General features: G+C 42.8%; 1 protein-coding gene across 1 annotated transcript in view; it reads left to right on the top strand.

The window, feature by feature from the left end:
- Nucleotides 1-24,554, top strand: part of LOC133618568 (contactin-associated protein-like 4) — a 274,944-nt gene that overhangs the window by 69,490 nt on the left and 180,900 nt on the right. The gene's annotated exons all lie outside the window — the stretch shown is intronic.

Genomic DNA, 24,554 nt, shown 5'->3' on the forward strand with positions numbered 1-24,554 from the left:
CAGGAAAAAAAAAAAATAATTATGTGAATGTAAACATTTCTACAGGGCTAAACAATAAACCAAAGGAGATCAGTAAGCGCTTTTAAGTCTTTCTGATAGTTTTCTACAGGCTGGTTTACTACAACAGTAGAATACCATTCTGAAATGCAGGCTTAAAGTTTTGGTGTGCCACCCCAAGATTTAAACTGGTCCCATCAGGACATTTCTGGAGACGCTACCGGTCCTCACTGTCAGGTTCAAACACTGATGACATCTATTAAACAGACAAAGAAGCAAGGAATTAAACAGAGACAGAATTCAATTTAGCTCAATTAAGGAAAAACGTCTGGGCTGTACTCTTTGTACAGTCTCCCACCACGCTCTGACGAAAGATTGTACGCCTCCTTTTTTATTTGGACTTTCCCTGATTACATGGCAACAGCTGTTTCTAAAGGGACCAGGGTCACAAAACAGTTCACAGAAAAGGTGCCTGGAGGGGGGTCAGGTCCTGCTTCCTCTCCGCTTTGTAGATCTCAGGTCAAGACAACATTTTCCAGTGGATTACAATACATCAAGGAAACCAAAACCTTCATGTCGCTTCCCATCCTACACAGTGGACTTTTTACAAGCCTTTTGATTGGTAAGATTAAAGACAGCTTTTGTCTGCTCGCCGGGAACTCATTGAAACACAAAGTTTTGTGATAACTTAGATACAATTATTCTGACACTCACCTCCAGCGGCTCTCACTGCATTGTGGCCTCCTGATGCTAGTCTTAAAGCCCCACTGAAGAACTTTCAGGTTTGGTTGATTTCGGCCGCGCCAGTGGACCAAAGCGGTAGTGTTTTTGCCTGAAAGAAGACCACATTTCCCATGAGGACCAGCACATAGTCGTAAATCGTCTGAAACTATTGTCACCTACATACAAACTGACACAATAATACTTCAATGATTCAGTATGACTGATCTTTCCACAGTAGGAACCTACTAGAGATGCGCGGATAGGCAATTATTTCATCCGCAACCGCACCAGAAAGTCGTCAACCATCCGCAATCCACCCGATCTAACATTTGATCAGAACCGCATCCGCCCGCCATCCGCCCGCACCCGCCCGTTGCTATATATCTAATATAGACGATGCAAGGCATTAGTGAGGTTATAAAGCTTTTGCCTGTTAAAGAAAGGAGACTGATCCAATGCAGCACAGACATTCGCGTGCCACGCTGTCACGACCCAGACGCACACCAGTGCGCAATCATATGGGAGCCGCGCTGAGCGCACCTCCAAGCGCGTCTCGCTGCCGGCGACGGCCGGGTATATGGGCCCGACGCTCCAGCGCCATCCATTTTCAGGGCTAGTTGATTCGGCAGGTGGGTTGTTACACACTCCTTAGCGGGTTCCAACTTCCATGGCCACCGTCCTAGCTGCTGTCTGTATCAACCAGGGTGAGCCCCACCCCTTTCGTGAGCGCACTGCGCGCGGAGTGACCCCTGTTACGCGCCCCCGGCAACAGGGGTGGCGGGCAGGTAAGCTGCGCGGGCGGAGCGCGCGGAGTGACCCCTGTTACGAGCCCCCGGCCACGGGGGGGGCGGGCAGGTAAGCTGCTTACCTGCTGCGCGTGACGCCGGCCGCGGCGAAGGCGGACGAGGCGGGGTGTCGGTGCGGTGGGCGCGGTGGTGACCCTGGACGTGCGTCGGGCCCTTCTCGCGGATCGCCTCAGCTACGGCTCCCGGTGGGGCCCTCTCGGGGGAAGGGGCCTCGGTCCCGGACCCCGGCGAGGCGTCCCTTCTCCGCTCCGTAAAAGTGTCCATCTCTTTTTTTTTTTTTTTTCTGTTGTGGCATATGCAGCAGGTGCCTGCTCGTTTTTCGTATGTGGGTAACAACATTTAACTATGTATATATATTTACCAATTGGTTTAACTGCCACCCGCCTGAATCTATTTAAAATCTAATTTTTAAAAATAATTTGAACCACCCGACCCGACCCGACCCACGGATAAAATCTAATTTTTTTTAATTTCATCCGCCCGATCCGCGGATAATCCGCGGACTCTGCGGTTGAGCCCGCAAACCGCGCATCTCTAGAACCTACATATTTTACTCAAACTTTATATTTGCAGTTTGCAGTCATTGTATAGTTTTTCCTTTATACAGTACTTTTGAGTTTGTTGCGTGGCTGGTCGTGTCAGTGTGGAACTGCAAACTATCAAGCTGGTGGCTACTTATTGCTACCATGCACATTTCTGATAGCATTATTATTTTGTTTTGAGCATCGTAATGGACAGAATTTCTAGGCGCAGGCAAGGCGTTGAGGGCATCCGGTTTGGTGGCTGCAGGATTAGGTCTCTGCTTTTTGCAGATGATGTGGTCCTGATGGCTTCATCTGGCCAGGATCTTCAGCTCTCACTGGAGTCGAGTGTGAAGCGACTGGGATGAGAATCAGCACCAAGTCCGAGTGCATGGTTCTCACCCGGAAAAGGGTGGAGTGCCATCTCCGGGTTGGGGAGGAGACCCTGCCCCAAGTGGAGGAGTTCAAGTACCTCGGAGTATTGTTCACGAGTGAGGGAAGAGTGGATCGTGAAATCGACAGGTGGATCAGTGCGGTGTCTTCAGTAATGCGGACGCTGTATCGATCCGCTGTGGTGAAGAAGGAGCTGAGCCGGAAGGCAAAGCTCTCAATTTACTGGCCGATCTACGTTCCCATCCTCACCTATGGTCATGAGCTTTGGGTTATGACCGAAAGGACAAGATCACGGGTACAAGCAGCCGAAATGAGTTTCCTCCGCCGAGTGGCGGGGCTCTCCCTTAGAGATAGGGTGAGAAGCTCTGTCATCCGGGGGGAGCTCAAAGTAAAGCCGCTGCTCCTCCACATCGAGAGGAGCCAGATGAGGTGGTTCGGGCATCTGGTCAGGATGCCACCCGAACGCCTCCCTAGGGAGGTGTTTAGGGCACATCCAACCGGTAGGAGGCCACGGGGAAGACCCAGGACACGTTGGGTAGACTATGTCTCCCGGCTGGCCTGGGAACACCTCGGGATCCCCCGGGAAGAGCTGGACGAAGTGGCTGGGGAGAGGAAAGTCTGGGCTTCCCTGCTTAGGCTGCTGCCCCCGCGACCTGACCTCAGATAAGCAGAAGAAGATGGATGGATGGATGGCATCGCAAGGTACTTATTACTAGAACAGAGCCAAGACAGCATCTGTCTGAAATCCCTCCTCGTCTTTCAGCCCACGCCAGCGAGTGAAAGCCGGGCCAATATTGATCCCTGACTGTTCTTTTTCCCGGGTAGCCTCCCTTTTTCTTTATTTGTCTCCTCAGACGACTTTTTCTTCTTTTCGGTTTGGAAGCTTCTGCCATGATAGCAGTAATTGTGCATAGGCGTTCACATTGACTTCCGTCTGTTTAACGAATGATCTTTCAACTGATTGTAAGTCCATGCGTCATCCCAAAAGTTATGAAGATATGTTATGAAGGATGATAAGTTTCGTCGTGCTTCTTTATTTAAAGTACCAATAGAGTGGAAAAACAAGTTGATATGTTTAATTGTGTTCCTTTGTAGCCATTAAGCAAAGTATGTGAAAACATCACAAAATGCCACAAATTCAGTCGGCTACTTTCAATATTCCGCTCCAAATATCTTCGCTAATTTTTGTAGATTCTATGTCACTGGAGTAACACTTCTGCACTTTGACCATAGTATCAGATCAGTCATACTGGAAATACGCACACATTGGAAATAGATGTGCTGTTTACAGGTGCATTAGAACCAAGACAAACAGGCTAAAGAACAGCTTCTTCCCCATGGCCATTACCACCCTGAACGGACTGCCCCATTGTCCCTCATAACTGCCTTCTCTTCGGTGCAATAACCCATTCCACCAACCACCCTGTTTTTTTTCATGTAGATATTCATGTATATATTCATTTCACCCACTGTATAGAGTGTACATTTGTACAGAGTGTATAGGGTCACATTTGTGCAGAGTGTATAGGGTGTACATTTGTACAGAGTGTAAAGGGTGTACATTTTGCGCAGAGTGTATAGAGTGTACATTGTACAGAGAGTATAGAGTGTACACTGTTCTCTTCCACACCTATCTTTGCACTTCTATATTTTTTATATTTTTATATATTTACACATTGTTTTCTTGCATGCACACATCGCACTGTATGGAATGGCCTCAATCTCGTTACCCTGCGTAATGACAATAAAGCTGATTCTGATTCTGATTGTGTTTATCATTCACAATCCATCCATCCATCCATCCATCCATCTTCTTCCGCGTATCCGAGGTCGGTTCGCGGGGGCAGCAGCCTAAGCAGGGAAGCCCAGACTTCCCTCTCCCCAGCCACTTCGTCCAGCTCCTCCCGGGAGATCCCGAGGCGTTCCCAGGCCAGCCGGGAGAGATAGTCTTCCCAACGTGTCCTGGGTCTTCCCCGTGGCCTCCTACCGGTCGAACGTGCCCTAAACACCTCCCTAGGGAGGCGTTCGGGTGGCATCCTGACCAGATGCCCAAACCACCTCATCTGGTCTGGTTCCTCTTGATGTGGAGGAGCAGCGGTTTTACTTTGGCGGAGGAAACTCATTTTGGCCGCTTGTACCCGTGATCTTGTCCTTTCGGTCATGACCCAAAGCTCATGACCATAGGTGAGGATGGGAACGTAGATTGACCGGTAAATCGAGAGCTTTGCCTTCCGGCTCAGCTCTTTCTTCACCACAACGGATCGATACAGCGTCCGCATTACTGAAGACGCCGCACCGATACGCCTGTTGATCTCACCATCCACTCTTCCCTCACTCGTGAACAAGACTCCGAGGTACTTGAACTCCTCCACTTGGGGCAAGATCTCCTCCCCAACCCGGAGATGGCACTCCACCCTTTTCCGAGTGAGAACCATGGACTCGGACTTGGAGGTGCTGATTACCATCCCAGTCGCTTCACACTTGGCTGCGAACCGATCCAGTGAGAGCTGCAGATCTTGGCCAGATGAAGCCAACAGGACCACATCATCTGCAAATAGAAGAGACCTAATCCTGCAGCCACCAAACCAGATTCCCTCAACGCCCTGACTGCGCCTAGAAATTCTGTCCATAAAGGTTATGAACAGAATCGGTGACAAAGGGCAGCCTTGGCGGAGTCCAACCCTCACTAGAAACGGGTCCGACTTACTGCATTCACAATCCGTATGTCCAAAATCCTTATGTAAGACAAGAACACATGCTTGGCTTTTATTTATTTATTTCTATTTCTGTTATCTCATGGCATTCAATCCATCGCAACCGGACTGTTTTTCGAGTAGGCTTCATCAGTTCGTGCTCATACGCTTAGATTGGTCAGAGCTACTCTGGAATGCCATTTATGCCATTTGTTTGCAACTGAATGGAATGCTAACGTGGGTGATTTTGACTCTTTTGGACTGGTAGTGGTCGATCCACAGCAATCGTTCTGCCACACAATACTTCAGTACTAATGAAGGGAAATTACACTTCAACGACTGTTGTTAGCTTTGATAATTGGATTGTTTGTTTGCATTTCAACCGTTGTTTTTCTCACTACTATTAGGCGAAACCATCCTTACGCAGGCACACCCTCCTGGTTTTGGAGTATAAACATTTGGGGTTCTGGCACCAGCCGCTAGACTAAATCTGACCAAAAGTCTATGAGCACGAACTAATGAAGTCTACTCGGATGAGAGGCCAAACGTCTTCTGATACAAACAGTCCAGTTGCGATCGATTGAATGCCCAGAGATTACGATGACCTGGATGAATGAGACCATTCATATTTATGCATTCGAAAAAGTAAATAAATAGCTAACAATTGAGACAACAGATCAAAGGTCCTCTAATGATCTGTTGATGTTACCATGAATTGATTAAAGGGGAACATTATCACAATTTCAGAAGGGTTAAAACCATTAAAAATCAGTTCCCAGTGGCTTATTATATTTTTCGAAGTTTTTTTCAAAATTTTACCCATCACGCAATATCCCTAAAAAAAGCTTCAAAGTGCCTGATTTTAACCATCGTTATAAACACCCGTCCATTTTCCTGTGACATCACATAGTGAAGCCAACACAAACAAACATGGCGGAAAGAACAGCAAGCTATAGCGACATTAGCTCGGATTCAGACTCGGATTTCAGCGGCTTAAGCGATTCAACAGATTACGAATGTATTGAAACGGATGGTTGTAGTGTGGAGGCAGGTAGCGAAAACGAAATTGAAGAAGAAACTGAAGCTATTGAGCCATATCGGTTTGAACCGTATGCAAGCGAAACCGACGAAAACGACACGACAGCCAGCGACACGGGAGAAAGCGAGGACGAATTCGGCGATCGCCTTCTAACCAACGATTGGTATGTGTTTGTTTGGCATTAAAGGAAACTAACAACTATGAACTAGGTTTACAGCATATGAAACACATTTGGCAACAACATGCACTTTGAGAGTGCAGACAGCCCAATTTTCATCAATTAATATATTCTGTAGACATACCCTCATCCGCGTTCTTTTCCTGAAAGCTGATCTGTCCACTTTTGGAGTTGATGTCAGCAGGCCAGGGAAGCTAGGGTCGATAGGGGGTTTAGCTCGCTCGTCTGCGGGAACAAACTGCCGCCATTGCTTGCCGTGCTACCGAGGACCTTTGTCCCTGAATTGCTCACACACTCCGGCAGATTCAATGGGGGTCTGGCGGCAGATTTCTTTGACTTTATCGTTGGGAATGCATCTGCTTTGAGTGTCGCAGGATATCCACACATTCTTGCCATCTCTGTCGTAGCATAGCTTTCGTCGGTAAAGTGTGCGGAACAAACGTCCAATTTCTTGCCACTTTCGCATCTTTGGGCCACTGGTGCAACTTGAATCCGTCCCTGTTTGTGTTGTTACACCCTCTGACAACACACCGACGAGGCATGATGTCTCCAAGGTACGGAAAACAGTCGGAAAAACGGAAAATAACAGAGCTGATTTGACTCAGTGTTTGAGAAAATGGCGGATTGCTTCCCGATGTGACGCCACGTTGTGACGTCATTGCTCCGAGAGCGAATATTAGAAAGGCGTTTAATTCGCCAAAATTCACCCATTTAGAGTTCGGAAATCGGTTAAAAAAATACATGGTCTTTTTTCTGCAACATCAAGGTATATATTGACGCTTCCATAGGTCTGGTGATAATGTTCCCCTTTAACGTGGACCCCGACTTAAACAAGTTGAAAAACTTATTCGGGTGTTACCATTTAGTGGTCAATTGTATGGAATATGTACTGTACTGTGCAATCTACTAATAAAAGTTTCAATCAATTCAATCAGTCAGATCACTAGGCCACCTACTCAGTGGCCTAGTGGTTAGAGTGTCCGCCCTGAGATCGGTAGGTTTTGAGTTCACATACCAAAGACTATAAAAATGGGACCTATTACGCCCTGCTTGGCACTCAGCATCAAGGGTTGGAATTGGGGGTTAAATCACCAAAAATGATTCCCGGGCGCTGCTGCCCACTGCTCCCCACACCTCCCCGGGGTGATCAAGCGTGATGGGTCAAATGCAGAGAATAATTTCGCCACACCTACTGTGTGTGTGACTATCATTGGTACTTTAACTCTAAAGAGCAGAGCCTCTAAAAGAACATCCAGAAATGCCATTTACATGTCCATTTATCCATTTTCTACCGCTTGTCCCTTTCGGGGTCATGGGGGATGCTGGAGCCTATCTTAGCTGGATTCGGGCGGTAGGCGGGGTACACCCTGGACAAGTCGCCACCTCATCGAAGGGCCAACACAGATAGACAGACAACATTCACACTCACATTCACACACTAGGGCCAATTTGTGGTGTGTGTGTGTTGTGTAGATTTAGCACTTAGCTCTTCCATTGAAAGGATATCCACTCCCCAGCAGGTTCTTGCGGCCCAAATGATCCTTTTGGATAATAAATCAATCCATCATCAAGGCTCAGTTTACAGAGCCAAACTCTTTTTAAGCTTTTTCTGTCTGTTCTTCATCTTGGTGGCTCACCCTTCCTCCTCCGTGTTGGATTGCTTTTTCCATTCCCCAGTTCAACCGCGAGTATCCTTTATCACCTTCCACACTTCCTGTACCTGTCCTGCACTTAATGGTCCATGTTAGTGTGAAGCAAGTGAGCGAGGCCCATGATCTAATCTAGAATGTTCCATAGAGATTGTATTAGTGCTAAAATGCAGCAAGAAGATTGCAGTTTTAAAGGGGAACTACACTTTTTTTTGCCTATCATTCACAATCCTTATATAAGACAAGAACACATAAGTTTTTATTTTTTCATACCTTCTGACAAGTAAACAAATGCGAGCAAAAGTCTACTTACAATACAACGCTTAAAAAACATCCAAACACCTCCATTAAGGTTATATACACACTGTAAGAATATATTTAATGTAGTAACAAGAACCTTCATAATAACATTGAATATTTCCGTATTTTCTTCATTTTAAACATTTGGCATTAATTTCAAAAACATATCACAACGTTCCCTTTTCCTTCAACAACATCTCTGATTATTGCTCACGGCAGACTTTATGAGAACCAACCAACATAATAAAACATCACTTACTGTACAATATCTGTGTGGAGGGGGGCGTGGCCTGCGGACCTGCAGCAAAGTGCGGTGTGCCAGGACCGGCTTTGAGATCAGCAACAGGTGCGTAGATGGCCCACCTGGGCCTGGTTATCTAATCACCTGTCGCTCTGTTAAAAGGGAGCAGCCGGGAGGAGAGGGTTGGTTGGAGCTGGAGCAAGAGCGAGAGCGAGCCTGAGACGGACAAAAACTATTGCTGGAAAGCAAGAGAGACTTTATTGAAAAATAGAAGAGTGTTGCAACCCTGATCCGGGCTCTTGTGGCGATGTTTGGTGGTCCGAGGAACCCACTGGAGGGCAACCTCCACAATTTGGCGCCCAATGTGGGGCACGAACCCACGACCCTGAGATTAAGAGTCTCATGCTCTACATACTGAGCTAACCGGGCCATCTACGCACCTGTCGCTGATCTCGAAGCTGGTCCTGGCACACCCCGCTTCGCTGCAGGTCCGCAGGCCACGCCCCCCTCCACAGTCTGCTCTCACTGGGATGCAGACTGTTAGGATGATCATATATTCCAGTTTAAATGAAGAATGACTCATATTCCTCGCAAAGAAAAATGTGGCCCTTGGTGAAAAACTTTTGGACACCTCTGGCTTATAATAACAATATCACTAATACTTGGTTAATATTCAGGTCACAAAATATAAATGGAGTATTGTTGGCGCTTTTTGGATGTTAATTTAGAGAGCTTTATGGGTGGAATAGAGGACCTCCCGTTGACTCCATTATAAGCTTATATTACGAGTTAGAATGCATTAAAATAATACATTTTTCTTCTTGTCTCTGATAATGAACCATAGGCAAAATTCCCCCCCAAAAAGTCCCGTTGCGCTTTCAAGTATTGTTGCTTGACTAAGATATAACAGGAAAGTCGCAGGTTAAATTCCTTGGATAATTTTTGGGTAAAAAAGAAGGTGTTTAAATGTTACATTCTGGAGGTTTCTTGTGTATTTTTAACCCTTGTGTGGTGTTCGGGTCTGTGGGACCCGTTTTCATTTTTTATTAAAAGAAAAATGATACAATTAATTAATTTTTCAAACTGAGACTCACTGACTTTGGCTCATTTTCTGTGAAGAACATATATCAGAATAGAAAAATCGCTATACAAGTATAACCCATTTATCATTTATTATTTATTTAATACATATTTATTGAGCACACCCCATACACCCCCCCCCCCCTACACACACACACACAGCAGGCCTAGACAGGAGGAGGACAGAGTGTAGGTACACAGAACATCAGAGGGTCAAATGTGCGAGAAAATGAGAGCAGACAGTGTTGACAAACAATGTTGCAACCTTGTGTGGGAACCGTGCAGAAACACAAAAGAAGAATCCCTGTGGGATGCAGAAACTGGTATAGAAATTTTCCGTGCAACGTTCATATTGTTGTTACTCAGCCAGCGTTTGTGGGTCTGATGGACCCGTTGCATTTTGTGTCTTTTAATGCCTCACAATCAAACACTTTTATGTTAAAATACTGAACAGATGTTTACCTTATCCCGATAAACATCTGTTCAGTATTTTAACATAAAAGTGTTTGATCATGGTCCCAATACGGAAAACCATTGCATCTAATAGAGAATGTTTTTTTTGTCCTGTCCAGCTGTGTGTCGGTTTTAAAAGTGCTCCCCCTTTGGTTAACATATGAAATAACAAGTGTGTGTAAGAAATTGAAATGCGTCCCTTTTGGCCAAAATTCAATAAAAAAAAAAAAAAAAAAAGTATATAGAGACATAGTGTAATACCTTGACGTAAATAATGAAAATTTATCCCAATAAACATCTGTTCAGTATTTTAACATAAAAGTGTTTTGTGAGGCATTAAAAGACACAAAATGCAACGGGTCCATCAGACCCACAAACGCTGGCTGAGTAACAACAATATGAACATTACACAAGGGTTAAGTGAAAGCTGAGGTTGTCAGGCTTGGTAAAAAGGATAGGACTCAGATGCAGAGTAGGGAACTTTGACAGGCTTTTATTTTGACAGCTTCCTTTCACCTCCAAAGTCGAGGAATTACAATATCTATATTAACCAAAAAAACTAATCGGCGAAAAAGGTTCCAAAAAATAGGAACAACCAAAAATCACTCCGAGCGGAGGAAAACACAAAAGCAAAGACGAACTATAATTAGCGCCGTATATGCTATAAAATGTATTAACAAAAAAACGCTCCAACAGGAGGAAGAAACAACAGCTATGAAAAATTCTACACTATCTAATCTAATAAAGTACAACAAAAATTGTCACTGAAAAATTTGAGGAAAGAATGAAAAATAACTGATAACTCACCACTTCGGCTGAATAAACTAAATAACAAAAAATCACTCTGCTGAGGAGGAAGAAAGGAAAACTCAAAATAGCAAGAAGGGATTCAGGATCAAGGCACATAAGCAAGAGACGGGGCAAGGTAAGGCAAGGCATGGACATGGGCATGGACGCTAGAGAGCACGAATAAACGAGACAATCTGGCACAGAACAAAGGGAGGAGTGGGCTTATAAGACACATGAGGGTAATAGGGAACAGGTGGAAACAATCAGGGAACAGGGTTGACGTCAGACTGATGACACAAAAGGAAGGGCAAGTGACCTGAAACGAGAGGAGAGTTACTTTTCAAACTAAAACATGCAAATCACAAGACAGAAAAAACCAAGACAAGACATCCCTCACTGTGGTGTGACAGAGGTGTAATGTATTTCTTTGATCATTTGTTGTGTTTTGTTTTTTATGTGGATCTTCAATAAAAGGATTATTTTTTGCAGTTGTACCGTATTTTTCGGAGTATAAGTCGCACCTGCCGAAAATGCATAATAAAGAAGGAAAAAAACATATATAAGTCACACTGGAGTATAAGTCGCATTTTTTGGGGGAATTTATTTGATAAAACCCAACAGCAAGAATAGACATTTGAAAGGCAATTTAAAATAAATAAAGAATAGTGAACAACAGGCTGAATAAGTGTACGTTATATGAGGCATAAATAACCAACTGAGAACGTGCCTGGTATGTTAACGTAACATATTATGGTAAGAGTCATTCAAATAACTATAACATATAGAACATGCTATACGTTTACCAAACAATCTGTCACTCCTAATCGCTAAATCCCATGAAATCTTATACGTCTAGTCTCTTACGTGAATGAGCTAAATAATATTATTTGATATTTTACGGTAATTTGTTAATAATTTCACACATAAGTCGCTCCTGAGTATAAGTCGCACCCCCGGCCAAACTATGACAAAAACTGCCACTTATAGTCCGAAAATTACGGTAATTGATGAATGCCGTCACTTTTGATGTGTCGTTGTCAGTGGAGGACAAAAAGCTGCACATTAGCCTGATCGTGACAGGCGTCACACTGAAAAACAAATGTGTTGTTTTCCTCATTAAGATCATTTTGGAAATGTTTGCCATGCATGGCTGCGACATTAGGACATTAAGACGCAGGGTGAATTAAATTGAAAAAAAAAACGCTCCTAATGGAATGCTAATAGAGAAATAATGCAGCGTGCTGTAAGTCACTCTTCTTTGCTAATTGCGTTTGAATCCTAGTGGGAATGTCGGTCCTCGCGCTGCACGATCGCACTTCAAGGTTGCAAAGACTATCTGGACAAACATTAGCTAAAATGTGCTATTAGATGGTTGCAGTCGTTAATTCCGCTAAAATGTTAGCAGAATTTCAAAGTCCGCAAACTCGTCGTTTTGTTGTTAAATATACCACCCAATTTTTTCCCCCCCAACCATTTAGGATGCTCAGCTGAAGAGAGTGTCTGGTTGAAGCCGGTGGAGAGCTTGGAGATGCTCTCAGCTGTGGGCCTCTCAAGCCTTCGCCGTTAATTACGTGTTAAAGCGCCGTTAATGAAACAAGGAGGCGAGTGTGCCCGCCATGTCCTCACCTTCGGGGTATTTGTTAGCGCGGCGCAACGGCTCTGCATTTCAATTAATCAATTAACAAGTTGTCCACTGGCAGCTTTGGAACACACACACACACACACACACACACACAGGCTCCTGTTGAATAATGCAACGGTCTTAATCAGCTTGTTCCATCCACACGCAGAGAATTCAAATGAGGCGGGGGACACGCCTACGCAAAATCTTAGCTGCTAGCGCTGTCGCTAAAGATAAGTCCCACTAACTCTGCTGCCTTCTTGGCTTTGCTTCTTGCAGCTATGATCATACTTGCCAACCTTGAGACCTCTGAATTCGGGAGATGGGGGTGTTGAGGTGGGCGGGGTTGGGGGGGGGGCGGGGTTTGGTGGTAGCGGGGGGTGTATATTGTAGCGTCCCGGAAGAGTTAGTGCTGCAAGGGGTTCTGGGTATTTGTTCTGATGTGTTTATGTTGTGTTACGGTGCGGATGTTCTCCCGAAATGTGTTTGTCATTCTTGTCTGGTGTGGGTTCACAGTGTGGCGCATATTTGTAACAGTGTTAAAGTTGTTTATACGGCCACCCTCAGTGTGACCTGTATGGCTGTTGATCAAGTATGCATTGCATTCACGTATGTATGTGTGTGTAAAAGCCGCATATATTATGTGACTGTTTGTATGGAGGAAAAGCGGACGTGACGACAGGATGTAGAGGACGCTAAAGGCAGTGCCTTTAAAGCACGCCCCCAATATTGTTGTCCGGGTGGAAATCGGGAGAAATTCGGGAGAATGTTTGCCTCGGGAGATTTTCGGGAGGGACACTGAAATTCGGGAGTCTCCCGGGAAAATCATGAGGGTTGGCAAGTATGGCTATGATGCAATGACCACTTCACTCTCACAGGACACTTTATCTATCAATCAATCAATCAATCAATCAATCAATCAATCAATCAAAGTTTACTTATATAGCCCTAAATCACGGGTGTCTCAAAGGGCTGCACAAGCCACAACGACACCCTCGGCTCAGATCCCACATTTATTAGGTACTTTATTAGGTAAGGTCTGATACATGCGAGTGTCAAAACAAGTATATTACGTTAACAACAAAGTAGAGGACTCCAGAGTGAAAATGTGATATTCTTGATTTTGTTAAATGGACAAAAAAAACAACCCGGCGTAGAATTGAGTATTTTTAAATAGTTGACAAATCTTGCTCCTTGATTTCATATTTCATATCGTCTTTGTTTTTAATCATATTTATTTTTATATTGTTTTTATATGCACCGTATTTTTCGGAGTATAAGTCTCACCGGAGTATAAGTCACACCTGCCGAAAATGCATAATAAAAAAAACAAAAAACATATATAAGTCGCACTGGAGCCCGGCCAAACTATGAAAAAAAACTGCGACTTATAGTCCAAAAAATACGGTATATATTTTTTGTTTTTCTATTCAGTCATTGGTGGAGCTAAGGATAATATTTGAATAGAGATGTCCGATAATATCGGACTGCCGATATTAAAGGCCGATATATGCTTTCAAATGTAACATCGGAAATTATCGATATCGGTTTCAAAAATTAAAATGTATGACTTTTTAAAACGCCGCTGTGTACACGGACGTTGGTAGAAGTACTGAGCGCCAATTAACCTTAAAGGCACTGCCTTTGCGTGCCGGCCCAGTCACATAATATGTACGGCATTTCTCACACACAAGTGAATGCAAGGCATACTTGGTCAACAGCCATACAGGTCACACTGAGGGTGGCCGTATAAACAACTTTAACACTGTTACAAATATGCGCCACACTGTGAACCCACACCAAACAAGAATGACAAACACATTTCGGGAGAACATCCGCACCGTAACACAACAGAACAAATACCCAGAACCCCTTGCAGTGCTAACTCTTCCGGGACGCTACAATATACACCCCCCCCCCGCTACCCCCTACCCACGCCCCCCACCTCAAGCCCGCCCCACCCCAACCCCGCCCACCTCAACCTCCGCATGTCCCAAATTCCAAGCTGCTGTTTTGAGGCATGTTAAAAAAAATAATGCACTTTGTGACTCAATAATAAAAATATGGCAGTGCCATGTTGGCATTTTTTCCCATAACTTGAGTTGATTTATTTTGGAAAACCTTGTTACATTGTTTAATGCATCCAGCGGGGCATCACAACAAAATTAGGCATAATAATGTGTTAATTCCACGACTGTATATATCGGTATCGGTTGATATCGGTATCGGTAATTAAGAGTTGGACAATATTGGAATATCGGATATTGGCAAAAAAGCCATTATCGGACATCTTTACTAATATAGAGTATAAGTCACACCTGCCGAAAATGCATAATAAAAAATAAAAAAAACATATATAAGTCGCACCGGAGCCCGGCCAAACTATGAAAAAAAACTGCAACTTATAGTCCGAAAAATACGGTATATATTTTTTGTTTTTTTATTCAGTCATTGGTGGAGCTAAGGATAATATTTGAATAGAGATGCTGATATTAAAGGCCGAAAAAATGCTTTAAAATGTAATATCGGAAATTATCGGTATCGGTTTCAAAAATTAAAATGTATGACTTTTTAAAACGCCGCTGTGTACACGGACGTAGGGAGAAGTACAGAGCGCCAATTAACCTTAAAGGCACTGCCTTTGCGTGCCGGCCCAGTCACATAATATGTACGGCTTTTCACACACACAAGTGAATGCTTCATATTTGGTCAACAGCCATACAGGTCACACTGAGGGTGGCCGTATAAACAACTTTAACACTGTTACAAATATGCGCCACACTGTGAACCCACACCAAACAAGAATGACAAACACATTTCGGGAGAACATCCGCACCGTAACACAACATAAACACAACAGAACAAATACCCAGAACCCCTTGCAGCACTAACTCTTCCGGGACGCTACAATATACACCCCCCCCCCTCTACCCCCTACCCCTGCCCGCCCACCTCAACCTCCGCATGTCCCAAATTCCAAGCTGCTGTTTTGAGGCATGTTAAAAAAAAAAAGCACTTTGTGACTTCAATAATAAAAATATGGAAGTGCCATGTTGGCATTTTTTTCCCCATAACTTGAGTTGATTTATTTTGGAAAACCTTGTTACATTGTTTAATGCATCCAGCGGGGCATCACAACAAAATTAGGCATAATAATGTGTTAATTCCACGACTGTATATATCGGTATCGGTTGATATCGGTATCGATAATTAAGAGTTGGACAATATTGGAATATCGGATATTGGCAAAAAAGCCATTATCGGACATCTTTACTAATATAGCCCTAAATCAGAAGTGTCTCAAAGGGCTGCACAAGTCACAACGACACCCTCGGCTCAGATCCCACATTTATTAGGTATACTTGCACAATCTAAGGTCTGATACATGCGAGTGTCAAAACAAGTATATTACGTTAACAACAAAGTAGAGGGCTCCAGAGTGAAAATGTGATATTCTTGATTTTGTTAAATGGACAAAAAACAACCCAGGGTAGAATTGAGTATTTTTAAATTGTTGGCAAATCTTGCCCCTTGATTTCATATATCGTCTCTGTTTTTAATCATATGTATTTTTATATTGTTTTTATTTATTTTTTGTTTTTATTCAGTCATTGGTGGAGTTAAGGATAATATTTGAATATTGTTTTTAATATTGTTGTGCAGTTACTTTGGAAACATTTTTATTGTTTAAATGTGCTATATAAATAAAGTGGATTGGATTATCGTACGGCCAAACATTGCTTGTAACAAACTAATCAGTTTGCCCACGTATCATTTCGTGGAATCGAGCACTCAAATCCACACATTGTGACTCATTCTCTTTGCTTTTTTTTAATTTTTTTATTGAGAACGAGTGCAAAATAATCCATCACGGGGCCAAAGAAAGTTGCGAATACCAGCACTTAGATAATAAAGAAAGGTGAGAAACGCTATTGAATCGAAGAAATAATAAAAGTTAAGTTAAAGTACCAATGATTGTCACACACACACGAGGTGTGGCGAAATTATTCTCTGCATTTGACCCAGCACCCTTGATCACCCCCTGGGAGGTGAGGGGAGCAGTGAGCAGCAGCAGTGGCCACGCCCGGGAATCATTTTTGGTGATTCAACCCGCAATTCCAACCCTTGATGTTGAGTGTCAAGCAGGGAGGTAATGGGTCCCATTTTTATAGTCTTCGGTAGTACTCGGCCGGGGTTTGAACTCACGACCTATAGATCAGGTGTGTGGCTCAGTCCCAGAAACCAGGCACAGCGACAAAAAGCAGCAGCACAGCTGCCAGATCATGACAAATAGGGCCTGTCTTTGTCCAATAGAAATATATTCTGGAACCATCACCACATATTCTATAGAGGATTTATGAATATATATTTGATCGTATGTCTATATTTTTATTTTGCTGTTTATTTTTGCCCAGTGAAAGACAAGTCACAATGTGGACACTAATATATCGTCTCAAATACTCCAGACCACAATTGTGCATAATGTTACCCTTTTAGTTGAACTCGGTCTTCAGTCTGGATCCATGCAGTCTTGATTAAAAGCCAGTGTTTGCGTTACGTTGTTAAGACAGAAGTGTTGTTTACAAGCGGGAAAAGTGACAAAGTAAGTGCAGGGAGAAGTTGTGTGCATGCCTAAGTTGTTTATTGATGTTTCTGCCTGAGCGGGTGCCAAGTGAAACCACAACAACATTCCGACGTGATCCGAATGTGCGAAAAAATGAAAAAAAAACAAACCCCGAAAAAACATCAGGGCTTTCTCACTGAGAAGCAGCAAAGCACTCTTGGGCTTTTGGGTTTGAAAGAGTACTAAAGTGCAGGACCTTGTGTTTGTTGAGCTGATGGATGGCGCTCATCTGTATTCAGGGTTCCCGCCTCCCCACCACGGACCCTCCGAGCTCTTTGTTATTCAAAAAGGCGTGAAGAAGAAGCGGACAATGAGCCGAGGGCCCTCGCTCTCTTTAGACCGGGTGCAGCGTGAGCCCGCCTGGCTGGGTCGGAGTGGTGGATGAGGGGTTTAGCGAGGGGTTAATTGTGCCTCCAGAAGCCTCAAACGCTCGGCGGATTCATTTTTAATCTCTGGTACTGCTGTCAGTCGCGCTGTATTGATGGGATGGACCCGCCGTTCAACTCTTAAAGTCCTCTTCCTAAACTTTTCCACGACTCCTCCATGACCTCTCCCAGCCCTTAAGTACATGAACAGGGTAGTACTTTTTTTTTTTTGCAGACATAATGTTACACGCTGCAGGCAAGTTGGAAATATCACACCGACAGCCTACACCGCCCTACTTCCAGGTGAATGCAGGCAACAAAAAACCATGGCTGACAAGTCTGATAAGCGAGTAAAGTTTGTTATTTTTTACCATACAGTTGCTTTATGCTAAAGCAATAATCTCTGATACTGAAATGAAGGCTCCTGTCTAAATGTAGAACCCTAATCCCTTAATGTTGAAAGATCACATTCTTGTTTGGCTTTCATGAAGTCTAATTTATTCAGAGTGAACAACACTATAGCGACTGATCGTATATTAATCAGACAAGAAGCAAGGAATCATGCAGAGACAGAGTTCAATTTAACTCATGAGGAGACACGTGTTTTGGGCTGTATTCTCGTTAGAGATCCAAACTACGTTCTAAAAGTCCATCCCACGTGTTTCCTCTATTTATTTGGAAGGTCCCTGTTACGTCACTGAAGCTGTCGCTGAGGGAAGGGGGGTAATCTCGACAACTCCAGTTAGACACATTATATGATTATACAAACATGAAAATGTATTGACGCTGGTGCTATCGCCCCGTCTCCGCTTTGTCTGCGTCCCGGTACCCGATGTTCGGCCTTGGCAGTCAGCAGCCCGAGTCTGGACACAACACTGATAGAGACGGCTGGTAATCTTTTGGATTGCCAGCTTTGCACAGATACAAAAATACCACTTCAGCACAATTGACAATAATTTATAGCAAAGGCCCTTAAGCATAAAGTTGTGTGATAATAAAAACCCCGTTTCCATGAGTTGGGATATTGTGTTAGATGTAAATATAAACGGAATACAATGATTTGCAAATCCTTTTCAACCCATATTCAATTGAATGCACTACAAAGACAATATATTTGATGTTCAAACTCATAAACTTTATTTTATTTTTTTTGCATATAATTAACTTTGAATTTCATGGCTGCAACACGTGCCAAAGTAGTTGGGAAAGGGCATGTTCACCACTGTGTTACATCACCTTTTCTTTTAACAACACTCAATAAACGATTGGGAACTGAGGAAACTGTCATGACTTGGTCCTGGGTGTTTGCTTTTCCGGGATGCAACGTAAAGTTGGCTCGGGCGAGACGGGAATGTAAGTACATAATTTTATTTTTATAATTACTAAAACAAAAAGAAGTAAACAAAAGGCGCGCACAATGGCGGAGAACAAACTATGAAACCAAAAAGACTATAAACATGGAACAAAAACTTACTTTGGCATGGGACATGAAGCATGATCTAAGAGGATGAAGAGTGTGTAGAGCATAATTGTGGGATGTCGTCAGAACGACAAACTGAAAACAATGACCTTAAATACTGTAGACATGATTAACGAAAACAGGTGCGTGACTCAAAATGTGAAACAGGTGCGTGACGTGACAGGTGAAAACTAATGGTTGCTATGGTGACAAAACAAAAGTGCACAAAAAGTCCAAAAACAAAACCGAACATGACCAAAACAAAAACATGATCACACAGACATGACAGAAACTAATTGTTGAAGCTTTGAAAGTGGAATTCTTTCCCATTCTTGTTTTATGTAGAGCTTCAGTCGTTCAACAGTCCGGGGTCTCCGCTGTCGTATTTTACGCTTCATAATGCGCCACACATTTTCGATGGGAGACAGGTCTGGACTGCAGTCGGGCCAAGAAAGTACCCGCACTCTTTTTTTACGAAGCCACGCTGTTGTAGCAAGTGCTGAATGTGGCTTGGCATTGTCTTGCTGAAATAAGCAGGGGCGTCCATGCAAAAGACGGCGCTTAGATGGCAGCATATGTTGTTCCAAAGCCTGTATGTACCTTTCAGCATTAATGGTGCCTTCACAGATGTGTAAGTTACCCATGCCTTGGGCACTAATGCACCCCCATACCATCACACATGCTGGCTTTTGAACTTTGCGTCGATAACAGTCTGGATGGTTCGCTTCCCCTTTGGTCCGGATGACACGATGTCGAATATTTCCAAAAACAATTTGAAATGTGGACTCATCAGACCACAGAACACTTTTCCACTTTGCATGAGTCCATCTTAGATGATCTCGGGCCCAGAGAAGCCGGTGGCGTTTCTGGATGTTGTTGATAAATGGCTTTCGCTTTGCATAGTAGAGCTTTAACTTGCACTTACAGATGTAGCGACAAACTGTATTTAGTGACAGTGGTTATCTGAAGTGTTCCTGAGCCCATGTGGTGATATCCTTTAGAGATTGATGTCGGTTTTTGATACAGTGCCGTCTGAGGGATCTAAGGTCACGGTCATTCAATGTTGTTTTCCGGCCATGCCGCTTACGTGGAGTGATTTCTCCAGATTCTCTGAAGCTTTTGATGATATTATGGACCGTAGATGTTGAAATCCCTAAATTTCTTGCAATTGCACTTTGAGAAACGTTGTTCTTAAACTGTTTGACTATTTGCTCACGCAGTTGTGGACAAAGGGGTGTACCTCGCCCCATCATTTCTTGTGAAAGACTGAGCATTTTTTGGGAAGCTGTTTTTATACCCAATCATGGCACCCACCTGTTCCCAATTAGCCTGCACACCTGTGGGATGTTCCAAATAAGTGTTTGATGAGCATTCCTCAACTTTATCAGTATTTATTGCCACCTTTCCCAACTTCTTTGTCACGTGTTGCTGGCATCAAATTCTAAAGTTAATGATTATTTGCAAAAGAAAATATGTTTATCAGTTTGAACATCAAATATGTTGTCTTTGTAGCATATTCAACTGAATATGGGTTGAAAATGATTTGCAAATCATTGTATTCCGTTTATATTTACATCTAACACAATTTCCCAACTCATATGGAAACGGGGTTTGTAATAACATGACAGAGAGAAGGTGCTTTCATTTTGATCAAATAATCATCCCTTCTTGTGGTTACGCAGCTCAGAAGGCACAAGACATCAATACAACTTGTCGTCGTCACGTCGTGTCATTGCTGGTTAACGAGCAGACGAGCATGTTCGGCGGCGCACAATCACGGAGTTCTTACAAGCAGACAGTGTGTAGACAGAAAAGAGAGAACGGACGCATTTTGGCTTAAAAACTAACGATAAAGGTGAAGTTATAACACTGAAACGCCCTCAGGAAGAGGTGCTTTAAAGACGTGGCTAGCTAGCTAGCGGCTAACGTCCATCCGCCGTCGGCAGTGTTTTAGCTACTTCTAAATCACTAATCCTCGCCTCCATGGCGACAAACAAAGTGAGTTTCTTACAAGTATCATCCCTGCAGGACGAGGAATATCTAAACATGCTTCACTACACACCGTAGCTCACCGGCGTCAAAATATAAACAAACGCCATTGGTGGATCTACACCTAACATCCACTGTAATGATACTAAATACAGGAGCGTATCTAGTCGATACTACTATGATTACGTCAATATTTTTTGGCATCACATCTTCTTTGGTTTTTTCAAAACCAAACACAGGAAATATGTCCCTGGACACATGAGGACTTTGAATAAGACCAATGTATGATCCTGTAATGACTTGGTATCGGATTGATACCCAAATGTGTGGTATCATCCAAAACTAATGTAAAGTATCAAACAACAGAAGAATAAGTGATTATTACATTTTAACAGAAGTGTAGATAGAACATGTTAAAAGAGAAAGTAAGCAGATATTAACAGTAAATGAACAAGTAGATTAATAACTCATTTTCTACCACTTGTCCTTAATAATGTTGACAAAATATTACGAATGGAAAATGACACAATATGTTACTGCATATGTCAACAGCTAAATTAGGAGCCTTTGTTTGCATACTTACTAATAAAAGACAAGTTGTCTAGTATGTTCACTATTTTATTTAAGGACAAACTTGCAATAAGAAACATATGTTTAATGTACCCTAGGATTTTTTTGTTAAAATAAAGCCAACAATGCCATTTTTTGTGGTCCCCTTTATTTAGAAATGTACCGAAAAGTATCGAAATAATTTTGGTACCGGTATCAAAATATTGGTACCGGGACAACACTAGTGGGGACAAGAAAATACAATAAAATCACGCCCTGTCCACACTCAAACACAGAAAGCTACCTTTGAAATTATTGTCAGGATCAGTTTCCAAGGAGATGTGTTCTTTCTTTTTTTTTAAATATATATATATATATATATATATATATATATATATATATATATATATATATATATATATATATATATATAGTTTGGACATGGGCTAAATTGTAAATGTCAGAAAAAGATGAGTTAGCTGGTCAGAAATACAAAATGCATGTACTGTGGATGAGAAGTGCAGGAGTTTAATATTCCAGGAAGTTAGCCGGGGGTCATGTTGACTGTCTGCAGACTCCAGCAAGTGTTTAGCTTCATTTTTCTTCCTCGGAGTTGAGCTCCACTGCTCAGACTCTCCGGAGACTCTTAAAGGCCAACGACTCTGCTACCTGCTCTTCTTCTCTTCTCTGAAGTGTTTCCTCGGTGGACCTGCACATTCTCTGCTCTCACGCACCACAGGGGGCGCTACCTCCCCCATAGTGACAGCAGGCAGGTTGTAGTCCACAGAGATAGAGACAACAATCCACACATCCACTATCTGGAGCATAGTGTTGTCCCGATACCAATATTTTGGTACCGGTACCAAAATTATTTCGGTACTTTTCAAAATAAAGGGGACCACAAAAAATGGCATTATTGGCTTTATTTAAACAAAAAATCTTAGGGTACATTAAACATATTTTTCTTATTGCAAGTTAGTCCTTAAATAAAATAGTGAACATACAAGAAAACTTGTCTTTTATTAGTAAGTAAACAAACAAAGACTCCTAATTTTGTCTGCTGATGTATGCAGTAACATATTGTGTCATTTTCCATTCTACTATTTTGTCAACATTATTAAGGACAAGCTGTAAAAATGAATGATTATTAATTGTTCATTTACTGTTAATATCTGCTTACTTTCTCTTTTAACATATCTACACTTCTGTTAAAATGTTATAAACACTATTCTTAGGGAGGTCCGATAATATCGGCAGTCTGATATTATCGGAATTCTTTAAAATGTAATATCGGAAATTATCGTTATCGGTTTCAAAATGATCGGTATCGGTTTCAAAAGTAGAATTTAATTATTAAAACGCCGCTTTGTACACGGACGTAGGGAGAAGTACAGAGCGCTAATAAACCTTAAAGGCACTTCCTTTGCGTGCCGGCCCAGTCACATAATATCTACGGCTTTTCACACACACAAGTGAATGCAATTCATACTTGGTCAACAGCCATACAGGTCACACTGAGGGTGGCCGTATGAACAACTTTAACACTGTTACAAATATGCGCCACACTGTGAACCCACACCAAACAAGAATGACAAACACATTTCGGGAGAACATCCGCACCGTAACACAACATAAACACAACAGAACAAATACCCAAAACCCCTTGCAGCACTAACTCTTCCGGGACGCTACAATATACACCCCCCGCTACCCCAAAACCCCGCCCACCCCAACCCCGCCCACCTCAACCCCCTCATGCTCTCCCAAGGAGAGCATGAGGAGAGCATGTCCCAAATTCCAAGCTGCTGTTTTGAGGCGTGTTAAAAAAAATAATGCACTTTGTGACTTCAATAATAAATATGGCAGTGCCATGTTGGCATTTTTTTTCCATAACTTGAGTTGATTTATTTTGGAAAACCTTGTTACAGCGGGGCATCACAACAAAATTAGGCATAATAATGTGTTAATTCCACGACTGTTTATATCGGTATCGGTTGATATCGGAATCGGTAATTAAGAGTTGGACAATATCGGAATATTGGATATCGGCAAAAAAGCCATTATCGGACATCTCTACTTATTCTTCTGTTGTTTGGATACTTTACATTCGTTTTGGATGATACCACACATTTAGTTATCGATCCGATACCAAATAGTTACAGGATCAAACATTGGTCATATTCATAATCCTCATGTGTCCAGGGATGTATTTCCTGAGTTTATAAACATCAGGAAGGAAAAAAGATTTTGTGACGATAAAAAGTATCGATGTAATCATAGTAGTATCGACTTGATACGCACCTGTACTTGATATCATTACAGTGAATGTCAGGTGTAGATCCACTAATGGCGTTTGTTTACTTTTTTAAAAACATTTTATGACGCCGGTGTGTAGTGAAGCATGTTTAGCTATTCCTCGTCCTGCAGGGATGATACTTGTAAGAAACTTAATTTGTCGCCATGGAGGCGAGGATTAGTGATTTAGAAGTAGATAAAACACTGCCGATTGCGGCTGGACTTTAGCCGCTAGCTAGCTAGCCATGTCTTAAAGCACCTCTTCCTGAGGGTGTTTCAGTGTTATAACAAAATGCGTCCGTTCTCCCTTTTCGGTCTACACACCGTGTCTGCTTGTAAGTACTCTGTGATTGTGCACTGCCGAACATGCTCATCTGCTCGTAAACCAGCAATGACACGACGGGGGAGCGGGGGGCGGGGGGGACCGGTACTTTTCAGAGGCGGTATAGTACCGGATATGATTCATAAGTATCGCGGTACTATACTCATACCGGTATACCGTATAACCCTATTGGAGCACTTACCCTGCAAGGCCCCATGGTGAGATGTCCCAGCAAATATTTGGGACCACATGCATCCTGAACAGACCTCCAAACTGTGGCAGGGTCAAACAATATGAGAGAAAGCTCCTCCAGGCTTGCCTTTATGGACTTGGGAACAGAACAGGAACATTCCCAAAGTATTCCAACAAAATTAGAAGCATGCAATTAGACTTCCATGCAAACAGTGAATATAATATGATATATAAACTGTATATCTTAATAACTACTCTATGCTGTGTTTTCTGTCC

This window comes from Nerophis lumbriciformis, linkage group LG19, assembly GCF_033978685.3.
Source record: "Nerophis lumbriciformis linkage group LG19, RoL_Nlum_v2.1, whole genome shotgun sequence".
NCBI classification, from domain to species: Eukaryota; Metazoa; Chordata; class Actinopteri; order Syngnathiformes; family Syngnathidae; genus Nerophis; species Nerophis lumbriciformis.